The sequence below is a fragment of the Dromaius novaehollandiae genome, chromosome 1, assembly GCF_036370855.1.
Source record: "Dromaius novaehollandiae isolate bDroNov1 chromosome 1, bDroNov1.hap1, whole genome shotgun sequence".
NCBI classification, from domain to species: Eukaryota; Metazoa; Chordata; class Aves; order Casuariiformes; family Dromaiidae; genus Dromaius; species Dromaius novaehollandiae.
In genome coordinates, this window is record NC_088098.1 from 47,035,955 (window position 1) to 47,055,495 (window position 19,541).

At 41.1% G+C, this 19,541-nt stretch overlaps 1 protein-coding gene across 2 annotated transcripts in view; it reads right to left on the reverse strand.

The window, feature by feature from the left end:
* The window catches only part of TMCC3 (transmembrane and coiled-coil domain family 3), a 152,816-nt gene that overhangs the window by 73,074 nt on the left and 60,201 nt on the right, over positions 1-19,541 (reverse strand). The window contains exon 1 of one of the 2 annotated variants that reach the window (XM_064510308.1): positions 8,623-8,676. The exons of the other annotated variant lie outside the window; for it this stretch is intronic. The gene's annotated coding sequence lies outside the window, so the exon portion shown is untranslated. Of the gene's footprint in view, positions 1-8,622; positions 8,677-19,541 lie in introns of those variants that run through there. 2 annotated transcript variants of the gene reach the window in all.

Sequence of the window (19,541 nt, forward strand, 5' to 3'; positions counted from 1 at the left end):
GCATGAAGGAGAATGACATATTAACGTCCTACTTTGGGACAACGAGTTTAGTCAGGTACTAGTGAATCACAGATATAAATCCCAAGTGTGCTTGAAGCTGCCATCATGGACTTTCCTTTACAAACATCTCAGCAACAAAATCAACTGACGTGGGGTTTTGGGTTTCAGCTGCTGGGGTGACTAACGCAAATAAACCAGAGCAGTAAAGTAGGTCAGGGAACCGTCCTCTCCCTTGCTACTCCCTGAGTCACAACTGGCTTCTCTCTTTGCATTTGATTTCACACGTTAGTTTGGCACCTACAACTATTTCATTATTTTACATAGCTCTCCACCGCTTTACCCTGAGTTCACTTCTCCACCTAGTTCATTTTAGTCAGTGGAGTCAGGAATACAATGAATGGTCCTAGGTTTCAAACTGATAGACCGAAGAGCCTTAATTAAAATGCCAGTTTAAATGGTAGCACAGTTACAGGGACATATGCATCAACAATTTTCTCTGAGCAACAGGGATTTGCAGCTTAGGGGAATGATTAAATTTCTCCAAAAAAAATGTTCTTTATTTTGAATTACTATGAGCCAGTCAAGTACTGGGAATGCATAAATTAGACTCCTCCAGAAAACAATATTCTGGACAAACAGCTGTTCTAGCAACTAGAATTTTAAGTGGATGTGTTGCTTCCCCATTTTGTGGAATTTAATAAAAATGCCTCCACAGACAATGGGCCATAAATAGAACTTAGATTTTTCTATTCAGCTAACATTGCCTTGTTTAATGAGTACTATTTGTACCAAAGTACTATCTTACTTAATTTTTGCAAGGTGTTTAAATAACCTACCATGTAATAATAACCATGCAGAAGAAACACTTATTTCAACTGTAAGTTAGGAATGGTTCATTGCTTTGTGCCTGCGCCGTTGTTTGCCATACTTCTGTAATCTTTAACCAATACAGTGCTAAATCAAATACCCTGTAGTGCAATGGCCAGCTGAATTAATGCCCTGTGACACTCCAGGCGTGCTGCTGTCGAGGAAGTGTAGTATGGAAGGCACCGGGTGGCCCACGCACGTGCAAAGCAGACAGCTGCTGGGCCACTTGGACTCCGGGTAGCCCTGCAGACACTATTTTGTAGCAAGGCCGGGATACGGCAGCCTGCGTATGAGATGGCTGTGGTCTGTCCTGCAAAGGGGAGCAGCCGAAAGCCAGAGTCACCAGCCGATCACCTGCTAAAACCGGTGCATTCCCACGCATTGCTCGTCACTCTGACGGCACACCTTCTCCCGGTGTCTGCCCCCGAGAGGTAGCGTCCCGCTCCTGAGTACGGCTGTCACCCATCTGCATAACGTCATCATGAAAGAGCAACTGCAGGCCAGAACATGGGCCTTCGTCTGTGGACAGTGTCTTCTTTTGCACTTCAGTTACGCATGAGCTTTTATTTTTCTAGTCCACTGACAGAATGCTTTGATTTGTGACTATATTATCATAGCCTTCTGTACTGTGGTTTAAAATAATGCTAATGATAAAAATATCACATGGCCAACACTGGCATTAAAAAGTCTGTGTCAGTGCTCAGAGGTTGAAAAAAAGTAAAGGCTGAAACAAAATTTCCAAAGCCATCCCACAATCTGCCTAAGGGAAAGAGCACTAGTAATTTGGGGAACCTGGCACTTAGAGTTTTGGGATCAGCTAAACATCAGGGACCACGATGCCCTCGTAGACAAACCAACAAAGCAATTTATTAAGTCAGAATTGTAGAAAGCTAGCTTGAACAAATTAACTTGATGGTAACCTACCAGTAAAAAGCAAGCGCAATGGCATGTGGCTACAGCTTCTGTACTATTGCCACCTACAGGTGGTCTCCTCCTTCTTCGTTAGGAAAGGTAATACAGGAAAACGGGCAGGCCTGCCACTCTGCTCTGATAAATTCAGTTGCCACCCTGTAATTCCTTGAAGATATAACGTTATCAACTCTGTGGGTACAAGCTTCAGTTGAACATCTACTGTAAGATTCAGTACATTGCTACCCATTTGAGTGAGAAAAAATATTGAAAACCCAGTGGCAGGAAGGCTAAAAAAAAGAAATTCTGTTTAGCTAGAGAAAAAGACTCTATATAAGTAGTGATCAGATGCTATTTTACTATGTAGATAGTTGCTGCAGGCAACAGAATCTGAAGGGGACATGTTCTACAGTACATTGCAGACAGTGAAATGTGTCAGTGTTCAGGTTAGTCTGGAGCAGCAAAAGTCCTAAAACTGAAGCTAGCTCAGATCTCCACTGAGTGATGAATTAGTGGGTTTAGTATCATCAAGCCACGGGTCAGGACTCAAAAGCGCACAGAGAAGATGAGGCTGCTCTTCTGGCTTTCTGTCCTCCCCTGTCTAAGAGGGAGAACAGCAAGCAAAGTCTTTTTAAAGTAATGTAAACTTGCAGCATGCACAGAAGCTCTAAAGCAGCCTCTGTAAACTTGTCACTTTTTTCTTTTGATGTGAAATCTTAACAAAAAAAGTTTAATCATTGTTTATAGTGGTGACTACAATATTTGTTGCTTAGAGTGATCATTGCCTAAGAATAAGTCCATCACAAAAGTTTCCAAATGAAGTCCTTAAGCTTATTTGAATTCCTATTTTAGTTACTTAAAGTTACCTTTAGTTCCAGATATGCTCAGTATCTGCAAAAATCACTGCCAAACAAAGGGCAGTGATACCTCTTCTGAAAACAAAATGATTTAGCATATGCATATATACAGAGTATATTATTATAGTGGCCATTGCCAAAGCACTACCAATTCATCAGAGAAGCAGGTTCACATTATACAAAGATAAATTACCTAAATACCTAGCTTGAAGTAACTCTTTGTCAGTGCTCTCTATTCAAGTTAAATGGCCAGTTTGAACTTTATGGACCTCAGGCTCCTTTCCTAGATTTCAAAGAGGTAGTGGAAAAACAAAACGCACAGCATGGGAGCAGATACAACCGGCGTGAGCAGCGCCCTTCTGCAATGAGGAGACGCTCCCCAAGCACTCGCTGCTGGGGCAGCACCGTAGGCTGCTGATGCCGCCAGCTCCGTGAGGGCAGCGGGGAGCATCGGGAAAGGCCTGCTGCTCCCCCGGCAAGGGAAAAGGGCTCTTCGACAGGCCTTTTTCCCTTTGCGAGGGCAAGCAAGCAGCTGGGGCCAGGGCTCACGGGAAGGTGAGAAGCAAACTGGGAAGGGAGCACTTCGAGTCCTCTCGCACGGGATCTTCCAAAAGTTTAGTTTTGATTTTGATATTAATGCACATAACAGCCACAACCAACTACACATGCTGAATCATTTGAGTGGATAAAACTGCAATGATAAAGCAGAAATGTCTTGAATAGTGTCTAGAGGCTTCTCGTAGAACAATGATGCTTTTTGGTCTTGACATCATACACACTTACCTGTTTGTGGTGTTTTATTAGAGGGAAAGAAAAAGCTTTGCTATGAAGAAATAATTAATAAAGTCTTAAACATACCAGTAAAACGCAAATTTACCTCAGGTAAATGACAGTGTTGCCTCTGACTTCACTCATGTTCTCTAGCACTAATAGGGATGTTTCTATCTTTCATGTAGCTAAGAACTTACTAATATGGTATATGTCAACACAAATGGAAATACACACAGAACTAACTAGAAGCACTGTTAAAATTTATATTACCATATAACACAATTTGATTTCCATGTTTGTCCAAAAATGCAAAGCATTTGACCTTTAAAATATAATCCTTTTAATTATAACTGTGAGCCAGAAAGAGTACCTGCACTTGGAGTATTCACTCCAAGATTAAGAATGCTTTTGGACATTGTTTCCCAGCTGTATCAATTATTAAATGGAATTACAGTATTTTAGATACAACATTGCAAATTCTAAGCGACTTAGGAGCTTCAGTCCTACTATCAAAATAACTTAGGAATTTAAGGGTTGGATTTTTAAATATTCTCAAGTACACAGCTCTCTGAGACGATCTGTTTAATTCAGTGGGAATTAAAGCTCTGACTCATTAATAGATACAGCTCAGCTTAGGAAAGCTTAGAAGAATTTTCTGTCCCGACCGTCTGCCCATCTTGGATGTCTCCCTCCCTCTGCACAAAACTATCTCTGCTTCTCGTGAAGTAGCTGCTGCATCACCACAGTTTATAATCTGGCATATTCAGGTGAATTGGCATTGATTTCAGCTTTCCTCAGTGTAGCCAGCTATAATTTAAGCAGATCTGCAACTGCTTCATGGTCAGTGGAGAAACCCTTGCAGCAGGGGCAGGAATCCTTGGAAAAAAAGCAGAGTGAATAGCTTGGGGCCACAATCGATACAGTGGACTTAATATAAACCATCCCCATTCGTGAGCAAAAATCTCTGGGCCCTCACCTATCCTATTCTATCCCTATCCTATATTATCCCTATCCCTAACCTATTCTCCCTAGCACCTATGCCATTTTGAAAAGGGAATTTTTAAAGATGAGGATGAAGAACAGCTGAAAAAAGTTATGTTTATCTTGTTTGCAAATGCAGACATGACCTGTACTTTTAATTCACAGTGGTTTGTTTTACAGCAGGTCATTATTCTCATTAACTGCTAAGCGGCTTGCAGATTCCTTGACATTTTGGAGGAAAGATCGATCTGGATTTAATAAAGTGATCAAGAGGCAAGGGGTTATAATTCTTTTTAGCAAAAGTCTGCCAAATCAACTGCTTTGTGTAGACTGACATCAGGATAGGAAGTAGCTTATTGATACAGCTGTCTATTTTTTTAATCAAGGAGACATAATAAAGCTACTGTCTGTCATGACTTATAATTACATCATGCCCAAGAGGTCAGATTTTAATGCAAATCCAAAACAATGTCCTTTGCAGATTCCTGCTAGTTAGGAGTTCAAGGTAAGCATATTTTAAGGTGACGTTTAAATAAGGGATGAGGAGATTTCCTAGCAGGACTAACTACAATACAAGATATAGAGGTTCGTAAGATTTTAGTTTCATTCATGATGAGAAATGATAGTCAGAACTGCTAAGGAATCTGACTAGCATCAGATTTGGAACTACAACCTTTCATACTTTTTTACTGTCCAGTAAGCGTGAGTGTTTCCCTCCCTTGTCTTTTTCTCTCTCCGACACACGTGCACCACTCCTACTTCCACATTAATACAAACTTCACGTTGCTAAATAAATTGCACGTTTAGCTCCAGGCTCATCTGATACCTTTCTTTTCCTGGCCCATCCCCAATTCGGATGGCACAGCAGGCACGCTACTTCCTGTAGCTTTGAGCACGAGAGCGAGTGGATGTGGTTAGTACCGTGTACGGCACCTTTGCTTTGCTGCCCAGACAGAGCAGGCACTATTTTCGGTTGCCCTGAGTAGGACCAGCCCTTGGCATGAGAGCAGAGCAAGGCTCAAATGCATGGCTCCAGCTCTGAAATGAGACATACTAACTATTGCTTTCTAGACGACTAAATAAGTGCAATTAATTTTTTCAAGGCAGTGATTTTCTTTATAGGTAATTTTTCTTGGAGAAATTAAAACAATCCTTGTTTACCATAAAAACATACATCTTGGGGCAGAAGCAGCAGACAGCAGACACTCAGGCCTGAATTGAAAAAAACTGGCAGAAGGATGAAAGAAATAACGACGACCTGTTCTGTGCCTGGTTCCTGGTAAGCTGGGCCAAGGGCTGTGCTGACTTTGCAGTTGGTTGGAGGATGCTGTTAACCAAGGAGTCACTGCAAAGCCCATTAAAAGTAAATAGAAAGACTGATATCAAAGAGCTCCAGATCAAGCCTCTGCTCTCTTGTCCAGAAGACAAGCTCAGCCACGATGCCTGAAAGCATCTAAATGAGAAATACACCATACCTGGGAGCAAGAATCAAGCTTGTAGAGACAGGATTTCAGCACAGCAATGAAGGCTAAACCAAATCCAAAGTACATGCAAAGAGCAGAAAACAGGATGCTGCTCAAAACGACTTCCAAGGTAACATGTTCCCACTCTGACCCCTCAAAAAACCTTCTGCAGAACAAAGCACCTGGATTCCAGCAGACTGCAGAGGTATCACCAATCACAGATTGCTGAGTATTTCTATAAACATGAAATTTAAATGTAAACACAGTAGGTCTACAGTTTCTAAAGCCTAGTGATGTTTCGGCTGGAGTATATTCAGTATTTTTAAATTTGGGAACTGAAAAGGTTTCTGCAGAAATGTCTCCTAAAATTGTATTTTTGAAGGTGAGAGCAAGATATGTTAGGAAGTAGTAAGGCATGAGATTGCCTCATAAAATCATTCTTGTGAAACACAGTAATAAACATCACAGTGAAATTACAGATAATGATTGGTATTTTAGTGCTACTTTACACATCCTGCTCAGACACTTGTTTTGAGTAAATGAGTAATGAACTTGTCTCCAGATAGTGAAAGGAAGACGGAAGAAAATAGTGTGTTATCCTAGTTTGTTAGGTCTCCGTATATGCAGAGATGAAGCACATGTCATATCTTCTTTGCAACCAGCACCTTTGGGATTCTGCCCTTGCAACGGGTGAGCTCCTGCCTAACCAGCCAAGCTGTGGAGGATTTTTTCTACCAGTCTAAAACGTTTCCTGGTGAGTATGGCATATACTGATTTTTACCTGCACCCCTACTTAATGCTGCAGGCTCTCACCCTGCAATGGCTTGAACCAGGACAACTGTTCTGTTAAACTCAATGGGGATTTAATGCATAATTTTTGTGTTACTTCCTCAGCTCATATGCATGAGATTGAACTCAGTTCTTTGTCAGGCTCTAATAAGTGGATCAGATGAGAGCAAATGGCAGGTAACGCACAGTTATGGCAGGACAAATTACTCTCTACACATATGTTACGATAAAAGCCTGGTTTGCTTTCATTTTGGGCAGTGGAGTTTTAATGGCTGGAAGTACAGTTAAATAATGCTGATTAGCCATTAAAGAGCACTCTGAATCTGCCAAAAGCCCTTCAATAGCTAGATATAGTGAGTTATCCCACACAGCATCCTTGTGCCATATGCATTAGTGTCATTTTCTGGCTGTGGAAATTCAGGTCTTTAGATGAGGCACCCCAAATCACAAACCATTAGCTTATCTACAGATGGTTTACTAATAGGCATGTGATGACTTAATAACAAAATTCAGTTGAAAGTCCTTGAGCCTGTGACTTGGGCTCTTCTCTAGTCACCAAATGCCTTCCATGGACTAGAAAAAACAGAAATAAATACACCAATACACTTTAGCTGATATGCAGAAGGATGGAGATATATTACAATACTCCAAAGCAATCTTGCTCAAACAGTGCACTTTAAGGTTCCTCATTTGTATGTCAAAACTCCCACATAAACACAGGGATTTTCTTCATCTGAACTGCCACAGAAAATGCAAATATACATTTATGAGCTGTGGGGAGCTGAAAGGTTATCTCAAGCACTCCTAGCTGACCCACTCTTCAGAAGCCAAATGGCTGCTGCAGGGTGACTGACAGCAACTAAGCTTTTCTGCAGCTTCTTCTAGTTCATCTCCTCAGGGATTTCAAGCAAATGGGCCTGCTCGCAGTCTTCAGCTACTTCTGTGTCATACGCCCATGGGTTCCCAGTACAAGAGGAAGATCTGCAACCTCACCTACCCAATGTTGCCTATCGAAGAGTACTTTGAGAAATATCTAAAGCACCTGTTTGGCTCAGATCGCCACAGGAAATTTAGACATAAATTATTTTGGTCATGAGTGGAATCTGGCTTGTTTATTTGTGACAATGAATTGCTAAAACATCTGCTCTTGCCAGTTTACCAATTGCCAGGATTCTTTAAATTAGGTGTGAGGAGAGAAAGGAATAGTGTCCTTCTGCACATATTCTCCCAATGTCTCCCCAAGATCTTCATTTGATGATGATCATGGGTGAGCATTTGTGCTTCCAGTAAAGTAACCTGCCTCAAGGCAAGCTACTTGCACGCTACATGAGCAAATCAAATACATAATGAGAAACAACTAATTATTCTCCCATTTTTGAAGAAAAAACAGTTACAAAAATATCAGTGATTATACCTAATTTTGAGTAAAACTCAGAAAACCGAAAATACAAATTCTGCTAACAAAGATCTGACTTCAAATAAGTACATCTGGGAATGCAGAATGCTAGGTCATTCAAGACAGTTTGACTACCTAAAAATAATCCATTAAAGCACATTTTTAGGGATCTTGACTATGTATAAAAAATATCCAGCAAAAGTCAGGTGCTATTCTTCTTACCAGCCTTGCTAGCCAGTGACTAGGTTCCGCTGAGGTAGAAGTATAGAGACAACCTTGCCACCCACTTTCAAAACAATCCGCATGAGTTATAACACCAAAAATAAACCAGTTACCTGTAGCAGGTTTGGTACAGGCTTCCTGGTTTTACCTAGCGATACCTTCTTTTTTGAGAAAAAGCAGGCTTCCTTCAGCCTGATTGATCTCCCATTGTTTTGTCTGAGACTACCATTTTTCCTCTGAATTTTTTTAGCCTTCTGAAATCAGATTGTCTTCTCCAAGCTCCAGGATTTACATTGGATTCAGTGAGAAGCACAGATAATTCACCCCTGATTTATAATCTCCCCTGGGCATATACTAAACACGGTACCTACTGCAAATCTCAGCACAGGTCCAGATCTTCTCAGTTCCGTGGTAATAGAAAAGCTGTCATTACCCAAGCCCTCCAGCAGCTAAAAAAAAATCCAGCTTCTTGCAGGTCTGACCAGACTCATCTGATGGAGCAGAAGGAGGAGAGGACGATGACCCAACTCTTCCCCTCGAGCCGTCTTCACTTGTTGAGTGCAGTTCGTGCCTCCTCTCCTTGGCCTCCTTCTCCCTAGCCTACCCACTCCCAAACCAGCCACACCATCGCTGGCTGTTAGCATGCAGGTTGCTAGTGCAGAGTCCTAGGAATAGCACACACATAGTATATAAGCAAGAAAGCTGATACAAAGTGAAAGTGCCTCAGGGGTGGGGAAAGCAAACTTTCTATATAATCAACCCATCTTGCTCTAAATATTCATTTCTCAACCTCTCCCTCCTCTCAGCTTCAGGACACAGCTTGTGCACCTCACTGGCCTGGATGGGTTAAAGAGCACTTGTACATCACAACCAAAATGCCTAAACTACCAGATATCGGGCGAAAAGGGGTTGGTTGTGTTTTTTTTTAATGTATGTCACCAAGTCTTAACTTGACTACTTGAAAAGAGTATGTTTGAGCTACGCATGTAAAGCTGACACCTTTCACTTGTACATATCCAAAAATAGGAAGTGAGATTGTAATACAAATACTGAAAGGAAATGTTTTTTTCAGACATATGCTGTGTTGGCCATTGCCTTCACATTTCCCACAGGGTGGGAGTACGCAATATAGCATTAGACTACAGCGAAGAGATTCACCAAAAAGCCAGTCTGCATTTCAGAAAGTAATACTATCTGGATCCTCCAGGACTGGATCTAGACTGTAGTTTATCAACAAATGCTGTAGCAGAGTTCTCACGTATAATTACACTGCCAAACTTCTAATATATGCCATTTCTTATCCTTAGTCTACTGACTTTTCAGCAGAACGCAAGCAGCTCCCAAAACCTGCGTCATTCAGAAGATGCACAAGTCTTCCTTGGATAAAATAATCAAGTTTTTAAATCAGAGAAACATAGTCATAACTTACTTAAATCATGATAGGAAAAAATCAATTTAAAATGAGATGGAAACAGATTGAAATTTGGAATGATAATCACTTTTTATGTTATTTCTGTAAAATATGAGCAATGACATTTTCACCAGTCATTCTCCTATTTGGCCATTATATAAGAATTATCCAGGGTTAACAGAACCCCTTGTTTTAAATTCCTCATTGGAGATAACTAAAAAATCTTAAAGGGGTCAGGAGTCAGACGGTGAGCCTGCAAAGCACCTTCATTAATTTGGGGATTTATTCTTGTGCCCTTGTTGTTCAGGCTGCACTCACTTTGACAAATGGTTGCAAAGCAGTTCTGAATGCAATAAGGCGCTGCATCCTGAAAACACTGTTTTCCTAACATTCCTCACCCTCCATGAGGAACATCCCTACACTTGCTACCAGAGAGGAAATTCAGACATTACTTTCTTCTCTTTTCTTCCAGGGCAGAGAAACACTGCACCACTGTCACAAACACAGGTTAGGCTGGACCATGACCCTTTCTATTCCAACAGTAGGAGTTCTCATGGCACATAACTCAAAAGAAATATGTAAAGATTATCACAGTACTGCTGCACACTGGCCAAGTAATGAATTTTTAACAGGGATTCAGCACAGCTGAGGAGGAAGTAGATCCCTCAACTTCCCATGCATATACAGCTAGCCAATACAGACGATACAGGCAAACAACAGCTGGGATCCTGCACAGTGCTTCTCAGGGGACCAAGCTCTTGAAGTGTGTGGTTCCTTATTGCTGTTTCCTTGGCAGTCACTTTTGGCTTGCATCCTGCCACAACAAGAAGACTTGTCCTCCGGGGGAAAAGAAAACCCACACTTCAAAACAATCATATATGGCTTTGGTCTCCTCCTGTTCTCCAACTTCGGTGTCCTCCTGTCCTCAGGTGTTCTTGGATCAGCAGGCCATGATCCCTTGACAGACCACGATCCCTCAGTATTACTGGGAGATGTGTGCACATCCTCCAGCAGAGTCACAGGCAGATCCTAGGGACTGCTGTCCTCTCGTCCCACAGCAGCCCTGTCAACTCTCATGATTTTATCCAACTTTCCTGCCCTTTGGTGTTTCTCAAAGCTCCTAATCCAAAACTAAGTGAGATTCTCAGCTTTCATATTTTTTAATAGTGTAAATTTGTGATTACAAAGAAAAGCTCAAAAATCTGTCAAGAGTGTCACCTGAAAACTCATAAAACCGATGACAAATAGAAAAAAGTCACTGTTTTTAATCTCACTATTTTGGAAGGTCTGACGCATAACCGCTAAGTGCTAAAGTTGGCAGAGGGGACATAGCATATCTAAATGCAGCCTCAAATATTTGTGCATTCTGCCCCCAAACTTTGATGTAGCTAAAAATTGATGAATATTGTAGAACGTCTTTGCAGAAATGACTCACCCAAGTCATAAAGTTCAACTAAGTCAGGAACTGGACTCTATCTGCAGCAGCCCAGAGATATCATTGTCCCAGTGCTCACTGAAAATGAACATCAACTAATGCTTTTCAAAAGCAAAACTATTTGATCGCTTTTATATTTTCTGACTCCGATTCTGTGAAAATAAATCACTGAAGCTAGCAAAAATTGAGCAACTGCCAAAGTCAAGCCCCAAGAAGCAAACAGTCCCAGATATTGTTGCAATTGCTTGTATGGTTCCCCAGTACTCCCTTACCTCCAGCAATTGGATAATAATGACTTCCATAATAATGTATTTAGAAAATTCTTTAGTGACAGTCTAAGTGAATTGTTGCATTAGTACAGTGCAATGTTAAGCTTTTAATTAAAAGATGCCAAATCTAAGTAGGTCCTTGAAATATCTTTAAGTAATATGCATGTGTCTGGGGAATATATCAGAGGCACATTGTTTTGGTTTTCTTGCTCTTCAGTCATTATACAAACTGCCTCATTTAAGGCCATTAAAATGGTAATGGCTTGTTTCAGTAACACCAAAATAGACACTAGAAAACATCATCAAAGACAGAAACTGATCCTTGCATACTTAGGAAAGGAAAATGATTTAAGATATTGCAAGCCACAGTTCTATCACATAATAATTCTGAAGACACTGTCTTTTTGGGATACACTCACAAGATGGACCTCTCTGGGAAACAGCATCCAACTATTCTACTTCTTGCTTAGGGGGAAACAAAAAAGGGAAATAAACATTGGGCTCCAGTCTATTTAATCTTTTAGTGAATGCTGCCAGGCTCTCATCTTGTACATATGCTTCATGTGTCAGCACATGTTTCATTGCATTGCTGTCACCTGGTGATACTTGTGTAAACAAATATCCAATTGATAGAAGAAATTAAGTTCATAGCTGTCAAATGATTTGGATCAAGCACCTTAAACCCTCGTTAGGTTCACTCAGAGGATGTGAAATGTCAGTATCACCCTGTGAACATCTGACTCACAGGCAGCCAGTAACGCAGACAGGAGTGGCAAACATCAGCTGGCAAGAAAACATTCACTACAGGCTGGATTTCCCAAAGAAAGATAGGCAGCAAAGTTATTCTCACTCAGCCCTAGACAGATCCCACGGCTGTCTGACAGAACTGTATTTCAACAATATGTAGCTCACGAAGAGGTTTCCATCCTGCACAATTTGAGATTGGTTTCCTTGCTATTCAAGGCTGATTTCTGAGTCTGTTAATTCCTAGACTTTTCTACAGGGCTCCTTTCCAACCTACCCACCATTTCCTTACCCTTCACAGATATCTTTCTGGCATCTTATATCTGCAATAGTCCCCCAGGGGGGAATTAAGTCAGCAGAGATACCTGCATGGTTAGGAAATGGCTTCAGACAGGGAAACGAACAGGCCTACTGGAGCCAAATGATCTTCTGTGAGAACGCACCAGGAATAATAGTCTAGGATGCAAATAAAAATTCAAGAAGTGATGTTGGGAAGTAAGTCTTCACAATTGGAGGGGGAAGGGAGCAAAGAGAAGAGGCTAAAAAGGTCATTTTTCTGCAGGCAAGTTATGAAATAGACTGTATGCTACATATTATTATATCGATGTCCCTAGCTGTGATCATAACTAGAGTTGGTGACCTACCAGTGTGATTCAAATTGGTAACTCCTATGTGCTACTGTGTAGCCTATTTCCTCCATTAGTTGCAGGTATTAAACAAAAAAACCAAGGAAAACAAGAACCAGAAATACCTGCAGACTGCAATGTTGTCATTTACTGACATGTTGTGCATGCCTCAGACAGTAATTCAATTCTTTTTAAACAGACCAACCATCATAAATTGGTATCACGTCACCTCTTACAAGATTGTTGACAGAGTAAGTATGAAGACAAAACTTTCCTGCTTACTGAGAAGCACACTTAAACACAAGACACAGCAGCCCCAGGGACAGTGAATTTTCTTTTTGACTCTTGTCATGGTAAGAGTTTTTTTAGCTCAGGAAAAATGAAATCAGGGAAAACAATAAGTATTATAGCATTTGCTCAGCATAAGTGAGTTGAAATGTGGATATATTCATGTAAAGAAGTTTTACATAGTTAAGAATGAATCGATATGCAAAGTAAGTCCAACAAAGTGCAAAAACTAGGTTCGACAGCATGGTTCTGCTTCTGCCAAGTTAAGCTAAGATAAAGAATGTTAACTGCTCCACTTCTGTACAAAAAGTCCTGTTATTTCCTGTAAGTGACCCTGTGTCCAGTCAAAACAAACCTACTAAAAATAACAAGTGTTAATTAGGCATTTTTCTAGTCTAGCAATCATGTTACTAGAAGCCAGAGGATGTAAGGCTCTGCAAGGATGACAAGCAGTCTCCCTGATAAATACCATATATCGTCCCCCGAATGACCTTCTGCTCCGGCTGCTGCCAGCAGAACCTGCCAGCACGGGCGGCCGCCTGGCTCTCTTGAAAAATGAATCAAGAGAGCTTGGGCACTTTCATTTTCCCAGCCATTGCAATATGGCTTGAGATAGGATTTATCTGTCACCATGCAGAACCCAGTCCACCTAGGGTCAGCGCCAGTATTTTTACTACCAGGTGAAAAGGCAAGGGCATTCAGTAAGAAGGCAGAACATCAGTGTAATATGGTTGAAGCTGAAGCAAGATGCTCTGTTTAATAGTGTTGTGCAGCATTGCTTGGTCCTTGAATGGATTTAAAGAAGCAGCTCTTAATTTAATTCATTGCAGTCACCTCTAATATGGAAGTAATAATGAATGGTCACAAATGAATACAAATAAAACAAGCACCATATATGGGCAGATGCTGATTCCTTGCCATATCTGGGAGTTTAACTGAGGCCATCAGTGTCACGTGGGGGCAAAAACTGGCTTCGGGGTAAAGTGGGTAGGTGTGTTTAGGGTGTTTTTCCCAAGCCTGTTTTATCTGCACTGAGAATGAGCCTGCTCACTCTCCTCTATTTCCCAGTCTCGACATAACACTGATAAACTTGCTCAGCTCAGCTTGCTTGCTCGTTCCTTATTAACCATAAGGAATAGGAAGCAGCTACATGTGACATGCCTTTTAATGAAGAAATCAAAAAGAAATTAAAACCCATTTAGAGAGGACTCGCACACACACATGTCATACAACACTGTAAGGGAGGGGAAACAATTTCCCAGTTCTCTTCTTAGGATCTCTTCACAGCTTAGTAGCGAGGCCCCTCGCTAGAGTGCCTTTCATTTCTCACCCTCCACGGGTATGTCAATAACCCCCCAGGAGGGGCTGCACAAAAGGTGCATACACACTGGAAACACCATATGGATAAGTGATCTCTGTGCATCATTAAGAAAAGAGAGTATGACTAAGTGTAACTACCAATACAACTGTATCACAACCTGGCAGCCAGACAGATGGGCTCATTATCAAGGAAATTAGAAGCACCTGGAGGTGTCTCCCTGCATCATCTTAGTCCCCAAGCTGTATTTTGTCGCAGAACAGAGGTAGGCTGAATCATCAGTGCCCAGTACTCAGTTGGGGAGCCTGGGCAATCCCACAGAAGTCGGCAGCCTTCCCTTTTCCTGGATGCTCTGAAACTCTCGTTCTTCCCAGATATAGCACCTTCCTGTGGTTTTCCAATGGCCAGGAAAGGCAAGCACTCAAAACACAAGTTCTGGCATAGTATTGTTCCAACTTCCCAAGGCAGAGCCATAGCAAGAATGGGGCAGCAGTGGTGTTTGCCCTGTGCACCTTCTGGGGTAGGGGAAAGCAGAAAAAAGAGCGATGGGGTGAGTCAAATATGTGGCAGCCTCCTATGAATGAAACCCAGCAACTACAGAAACCCAGGACTTGCAGCAGAGGACACTGGGCAGTGGGAGGAAGGACGGGATGCACACATGGTCCCTGTGAAGACTCCTCAGTCCTCCTGCCCTCCCAAAACTCACATGGAAGGAGGGGGTGGAAAAGAGAGGCATTAACCGAAGGGCCTAACTAGCCAAAATTCAAATTGGGATGAGGTAGCACGAGGTATGGGAATTCCCTAATGCCCAGCTGGGGTACGTGACTTTCTTAAATTTAGAAAGAATCTGCTAATCTCAGCTCACATAAAATAAGCAGGTCATACACGGAGCAGAACAACGAGGAGATATATCTAATCACCGAGAAAGCTGTTCATGGCCTAGAGATAGCACATGTATGTATTTAGAAATGAAAAGTTAAAAGACCTGATGATCTTTAGTAGCATTTCCTGGTAAGGTTAATGAAGTTATATTTATGTCCCCAAAGATACGAGATATCTTTAGAAGATAGAAAAAAACCCTACATTTCGATTTAGTTAGTTAGTAACCAAATCTTTTAGAAGGGTTTCTCTTCTGCTTTCCTGTTAAGGGCAGACTGCTCAATCAGCAGAAAGAGAACAACTGGTTTGATAAACATTTCTGTTCTGTTAGCAGCAGTCTCTTATTTAAGTCAAGCAGCTTTTCATTCCGGTGAACAACCACATTAGCATTTCATGGATTTACATGAGTGTCTACAGGATAGTTTTATTTGTGCTATTAATTTCTTATATTTACTTTCACAGAAGGCTCATGTGCACACTCAGAGAAACGTGGCAGTGATCACTGTAGCTGGAGGTACTCAAGAATGTTCTGATCACTTGTAACCCCTCTATTTTTTTGATTGACCCTCATAACAGGCAGTCACTGCAGTCATAAGGTCTTCTCTCTTCTGATGGCTGGATCCAGAGTGCTGATACCTGCCTACAACAGGGCTAATACATCCTGTCTCCATCCACAAAGCGAACTTGTGTCTTCTGCCAAGTGCTGCTGGCAGTCCTCTAGACGGTGGAGTGATGGGTTTGGAGCCATGGCTTGCTACGTATTAACTGTTCGTGATACACAGCCATTTCAGTTCTGGTCAGACCCATCTCAAGATGCATCTTCCTCACTTGAAATGTAAGTGAGGCTTAAAATATCACTATATAAAATACAGTTTTTATAAATATCACTAAACTTCCTGCTGACACATAATGTAAAAGACTAGAGCAGTGCACAGATTATTGAAATCTGAAACTCTAAATGTGTATATCTTCATATGTGTAAATGGGAATGCATGGTAGAGAGTCATCAACCAAAAAACCCCAAACTGATATTAAATTTAATTGCTAAATCTTGTGAATTAATGAATTCTACATAATTCATAAATTTTATATTGATGCTACCTTTTATCAGAGCACATCAAAACTCTTTAAACACATTAATGAATTAAGCTTCATAACACTCCTGAGATTTAAGCAATAATTAGTCAGAGAGCTTAGGTAACACAATGACAGATGCTGTAGGAAAAATTAAATGCTGATTTATTGTTGATATCTCTGGATGCTATTAAATTATAAAGAATAATTCATATTAATTGCAATGTCATACCTGATTAACTGCATGTTCTCATTCCTGAGATTTTTTTCAAAATTAATTCTTTCAAGTTTCTTTCTATGAAAATTTCTGCCTAGTTCTTGCTTTTTTAGGTGGAATCCCATTTTACTTCCTGAGCTCATTTCTATGGGGTTTTTTGATGACTTGCTCACTATGGCATGGGAAGCGACCATCAGTGTTGGAGGCAGACTCCTAATTCCCGTTTTTCTAATTCTGTGCTCTGATGCCTTCCTTTTTTAACGTAAATATTTTCTAGGATTCTGAAATCACAGATGGAAACCGCCTGTTTCTAATTTAGCTATACTTACCTCTCACACAGTCTGAGCCTTTAAGTAGACTGGCCTTGCTCTCCAGGAGTATTAAAGGACCAGTCTTAAAAGTTTCTCTGGCAGAATGGACTGTCTCTTCAATGGCTGCGTCGCTTCTTTTCTCAACCAGGCTCAATAGGTTTTTACATTTAGCAAGCATGGTCTTGTTTTAGAAGTGTGACAGAAAGCAATTACACTTTAATGACAGTGCTGGGAAAGAAAAAGAGATACAGTTTTAACTGTGACTAAAACCTAAGGGCATTCAAAGAAGATCTTTGAAATATGAAGCTGCCAGTTATTTACAAAGGATACACAATCTTTGATTAATACCAACTGGAACTCAGAGGTACTACAACCACTAGAGGGCTAACATATTTCACCATTCACAAAGAAGTAAGTTAAGAAAGCTCAGACATTAGCTATAGGTTTCACAGTACCTGTCCTAGTTTTTACCTGAATCTTAGGCATACAAAGTTTCATGAAATCGGGCTTCCTGTTAGTAGTCCATAAGGCATAAATCTGGAATGTTTTATTCCTCAATAAAACGTTCATAATATTTGGCTTCTTGGCAAACAGTCCAGAGTTTCAGTTATGGTAAATGTTACTTGCATGACCTGTGTACAAGTTGAGCATCTGATCTCTGTGCAGACTAAGTGCAAGTCCACTCAACCATCTGGCCCAAGGGGAAGGCGGACACTTCGTATTTCAAGCCGCCAGAACTGACCACAGTCCCCCTCAGACTGGGACTGGACCACAGTCCCCATCTAAAGATATGCTTGCTCAGATATGGGCTAACAGGTATCTATGTAAATCTGCACTGCTTTTTCTAAAAACCACACTTAGTTTATACTCAGAGGCCTGCTGATTCATGAAGAGAGAAATAAGCTATGCAACGTAAAACTGAACAACGTCATACCCAAAAATAGCCAGCAGTTCAGACCAATGCAGTAATAGCACTGTAATATTGGTACTAATTACAGGCCAACAATTGCAGACCTAAGAGCTAAGAGCAGATTTCTGAAACAAGCCAGAACAAGACGTGCTCATAAAGACAAAACACTGTGGGATGCTATCATGAAGATGGCTGCAACAGATCAGCCTCATACTGAGATGCAAGGAGAACCTCTTAAATCATTACTAAAGCTGCAGCGTCTCATTATTTTTAATAGCTTTTGATATGAACACCACTACCAAAGTACCTACAAATATCCCTACTCAGTAATCTCCAGGGTTCAACAGTGGGCTCTGCAATGCTAGACCTTCATTTACAGCATTAGGCAGGCTAAAACGAATGCACAACAAGTAGCTCACAGTACACCTCCTTCCCTACCTTCACCTGCCCACATCTGGAATCAGCCCCCCCGAGGCTGCTGATTAACCACTACCTAATTCTGCTTTTCATGTGCTGATGCCAGCTCTTTCGCTCTGTGCGTCTCCCACTGAAAATAGCTTCAGCGAGTGCAGGTCAACCATAACCCCCGTGATTGCAACAAAGCTGCATCGCCATCTGCAGACCCATGGTACAGACACGGGATGCACACAGGAGAGGTCTGCAAGTGCCCGCGAGCACTCTGTGCACAGGGGAAGAGTGGGGAGAGAGCTGGGAATACCATGGATGGGCAGAGAGACTGGAAGCAAGCAGCGGGACTGAAAAGGACAATCAAAGACAGAAGAGAACAACAACAACAAAATATTTCCCAGGACACTAGGGAAAGAGGGCAGCCCTGAAACACAAAAGAAACGTTGGCACACTCAGAGGAGCTATGAGGAGGAGGAAAATCAAAGGCTGGGGTAAGATGGAAGCAGGAAACCACGTCCTGATACAGGGAAGCTTCTGCTTTCAGCCTGAGTCAGATATTTGGCATTATCACCTCTGCTCAAACACTTAGAGGATAGCAAAGTTACTGCCACGGGAATTTAAGCCTTCCACTGTTGCCAACTCTCACAATTTTTATGATGAATGCCACTGTATCTGATGCTAAAGGACTCAGTTCCTTGATCAGTGTCATCATATCAACACTGCTGCTGCCAGTATGAAAAAAACCCCACTACAACTCTTCAAAGTTTTTAGCTTTCCTAGAGAAAACGTGAAATGTCATCTCAGTACATCTGAAGGCTCAGAAATCATAAGATGAATGAAGAAAGACATTTTTGGGGGTCAGTGTCATGTTTTAGGAAAGAGGGGGCTAACCCAGGAATTTTTTTAATACTTGACATTAGCGATTTTGCTATTTGCCCTGAAATACCACTTCCTCAGCATCTAACTATATGGCATTCTCCAAAATAAAAAAGAAACTGATTACAATTAGAGTTATTCATAAATATTAAAAACTAGATAAATAATTAATAAATTCTAATTTTACCCTAGGCCCACTAAAATTGGAAAAATGCCTGATCCTTTTTGTATCCTATTTAATGTGTTTTCTTCCACAACATGAGTTAAAACAAGACATTTGAATTCTGCTCATGGAAAACTTTTGTCCCATCATTGAGCATGAAGGCATACATTGAAAACAAAACCCAAATTTACCAGTGAATGTCACTCTTTAAATAAAGACTGTTTTGGTTACAAAGATATTTGCAGCTTGCAAATGAGGCCAGAGCCTTTGTCTTTCTGAGCAATGTCCTGCAAGCCTTCAAGTACCTGTGTAACTTAATTTGCATGCGTTTACTGTGGTAATTCTGGTAGGCAAAAG